Raw genomic sequence first — 3,722 nt, 5'->3', positions numbered from 1 at the left:
AATCCCGTTCACGTCAAGGACCTCAGCCGGCCACCTCCCTCAGCCCCTCATTGGACCCTGGGACCGTGGAAGGGGCCACGTGGGGGCCAGCAGGTCACTGGTCCCTTGGCTGGCTGCCTGCCTTCTGCACGGATGTGGGACAGCAGGAAGGGGGGTGGGAGGGGACTGTCCTGGGCTTTCTGCGGGGGAGATGGGGTGCTGGGGACCGTGTGTCCTGCGTGGGGGTGGGGGGGATCCACCTCGAGAGGCTGGGTTTTCTGGGCCGCATCGTGGAGCACAGAGTTGGGGGGTTGCTCTGGTCCCTTTTACAGGAGAGTCCCAGGGGGAAGCAATGTTGGGGTTTGTGACTCGGCGGCCATAGAGAGCCTGCAGTGTGGGTGCAGGAAGCAGACAGTGGCCCCATAGGGGAGAGTGGGGACAGGCTGCTAGGAGCCCACTCAGCAGGTGGAACCCCCAGTCACCCCCCCCTCCCACACACACACCACTACCAGGTACGTCTGCCCCAAGCCCCAGGGAGCTCCCATCCTTGGTGCCAAAGACAGGCTTCTAGAATGCGCTGCTCCCTCACCCCCACCCCATGGACAGCAATACCAGCCCAGGCTCAATGTACCAGCCTCAGGAGTTGGGGAAGCTGGTCTCAGCCTGTCCAGTCCCATGGCCTTGGGTCACTGTCCCTCCCGAGCAGTTATGAGGGCCGGGGGGGGCGCGTCGTGCACACCTTGAGCTGAAAGAAACCTCCAATCTCACCTGTCAACTCTGCTCAGCCCCTGTGTGTAGGTTTACCCCGCTCTCCGACCCCCAGGAGGGCACCATTCCATTTCGCAGATGTGGAAACTGAGGACACTTGCCCACGACCACATCAGGCAGGTTGTGGGCTGAGCTGGGATGTGAATGGAGCCCAGGGGTCTGGCTGGGGCCACTCTGTGACTTGTCCAGGATCAGTGGGGAAGGCACCATGTAGGCTGTGGTTTTCCCCCTCCCCCGGGACCCTGCACAGATAGGAGTACGGAGCTACTTCCTACACCCAGCAGGCTCCTGGGTGCTCGGTCCTGGTGCAGCCCTGCCCCCCAGCCCTGCTCTTGGCTTCCAGGGACCCCCTCTTGAGGACAGCCCCATCCTCACTGATCTGGGCGGGGGGTGGGGTTGAGAGAAAATAGCCAACGCCCTTGCCCCTGGGCTGGGTAGTCGCATGTCACTGCGTAATTGTCACACCCTGGTACTTCAGTCCCAATACTGGTTTAAACTTTTTAAAAATCTTTTTTTTTTTTTCACATAAATGCATCCCACTTTTTTTTGTTTGGAAAAATAGATACTGACATAAAAATTCACAACTGGCACCCAGAGATAGAACAGAGGTTGGGGTGCATGCTCCCGACCTGGGTTTTATTCCTGGGTCCACATGGTTCCCTGAACTTCACCAGGGGCAGCCTTGGTGGCCCAGGTCTCCCCACATTGCAAGGCCCCTGTGATACTGACAACGAAGTTCCCTGAGTCTCAGGGTTGGGGCTCCGCCCTCCTGAGCCTCGCATAGGAGGACCCCCACAATGAAGAAAAATCTACAATAATCATGTAACCCTGGGACGCTCCCACAGGTCCTCCCCGCCCCGGTCCGCGTTTCTTGGATGTATCCCACCTCTGTGGGCCTTTGTCCCTTCTCTTCACTGCTCCAAATGAAAACTGCTCCAGACAGAAACTACCTCATCTCCATTGGCTTCTGGGGAGCCCTCAACATCCCGGGGGTCCTGAGAACGGAAATCTAAACCCTCCTGAGAAACGGCACCATGACCTGTGTCCCTCTAGGGTCCTGGTCTCACTATGAGCCGCCCACGACTCCTCAGATGCGGCGGAGGAGAGGGGGTATGCAGGGGACCCAGTTGGGGCAGGAAGCAGAGAGTTTGCCTCTCCTGGAAGAATTCCCCCTGGTGCAGAAGCTGCAAAGCTGGACAAGGACAATAAATGAGCACCTGCTGTACCCTGTCCTGGAATACCGTGGCAACAGGCATCTCCCCTTTCCACCTTCCACCAGCTCCTGTCTTTGGTAAGGTTTTACTTGCAAGCCCACGGGCCTGGTAAGGGTCTGCCAACAGTTAATGAGTTACCAATGCTGGACACCGAAAGGTGAAAATAATAAGACCTTAGAACAGTTAGAACCGGAAGAGCCAAGTGACCGGATAGATAACCCGGGTCATTTCGCAACAAGCTCATTATAATATATTTACATGAAAAGCCACGCCCACTCTCCCTGCCAGTTTACAGTTGCCATGGCAGCCGCAGGATGTGGTCAAGGATTCCAATGTGGGTGGTGCTTGGACTCTGACAAATCACCACCCCACCAAAAGCTCTTTCTTCTCTGAAATCCTAAGCGTTTTCTACCTTATCTTATTCATTTCTAGACCTATAGAACTTAGAGATTTGTGTAAAAAAAAAAGGTGCTATGCCTTTGAAACTCTACCTCACAATGACCCTGGAATACTGTAATACTTTCCTCTTGTTTTGTTTCTGAGAGGTCATACCCAGTGATGCTCAGGGGTTCCTCCTGGCTCTGCACTTAGGAATCACTCGGGGAACCATACGGGGTGCTGGGGATCGAACCCCGGTTGGCTGCGTGAAAGGTAAGCGCCCAGCTTGTGGCACTATTGCTGTGGTCCCAGACCCGAAATACTTTTAATACAACCCTCTGTCTTGGAAACAACGCCATTCTCTTCCGGTTATTCCCACACCCTGATTCTTGAGCCTGTACTTGCTGTGAGAAACTGCTCAGCAGCTCACGTTTCTCTGACTTGCTCTTGCATTCTTTCCCGAGGCAAAGTCAGGAACCTGGACCCCAAGAGGCAGAGAGAACAGGGAGGGAGCCTTAGGCCTGATGGCGGCTTTCCTCGCCCCATCTCAGCAACCCGGCTCCCCGCGGTTCCTTATATGATCACACGGGGGCGCTGCTCTTCGGCCTGAACCCACTTGTCAGGGACCCTTGTAGGTGGCCTGAAGCTCTCTGGGCACAGTCCAAGCACCCGGGAGCCCCAGGCTGAAGGATGCCTTAGGGAGGGTGCTTGGTGACTACCTGGCTAACCCACAGTGAGCTGTCAGGGATGGCCAGCTGGGGCTCAGTTTCCAGATGACCAGACCGAGCTGCCATCTGAGAGATCAGAATGAATACACACACACACACACCCAGCTCCCCTCCCCGCCCCCCCCACCCCCCGCCGGGGAAGCAACCCCTTGCCCTCTGTCCAGTTCCAGCCCTACACAACTGTGAATAACCTCCCTACGGTGTTTGAAGCTACTCAGGTTTGGGGCCCGTTCCCTATTGGGTTCATTATTCAGCCACAGCTCCCGAAATTTTGTCTCAGAGCCTGTCCTGGGACTGGGCCAGGGATCGCCCCTACAGAGACTCCCCCCCCCGCCCCCATCCCTTTGTCCTGCTTTATTTTCCTGAAAAATGGCTGGAGCGATAGCACAGCGCTAGGGCATTTGCATATCTTCAGCGTTCCTTCGCTATGGGCTGGACAGAGTGAGTGACCATGGTGTGGCCTCAGGTGAACCTCTCGGGGGACAGCAAAGGATGCCGGCAGCAGGGTTCTCAGAGCAAAGCTCGAGGCCTGATCCTCTAGCCTGGACTATTCCCCCTCCCCCCTCCCCCCCCCGCCCCCCGCCCCATGCCCAAGTCCCACCTTGGACTCACATTCGGAGACAGGGACTCCAGTGACATTTCTGGATGCTGGGTC

This window comes from Sorex fumeus, unplaced genomic scaffold (assembly GCF_029834395.1).
Source record: "Sorex fumeus unplaced genomic scaffold, SorFum_2.1 ptg000072l, whole genome shotgun sequence".
NCBI classification, from domain to species: domain Eukaryota; kingdom Metazoa; phylum Chordata; class Mammalia; order Eulipotyphla; family Soricidae; genus Sorex; species Sorex fumeus.
Note: the sequence above shows the minus strand (reverse complement) of the source record.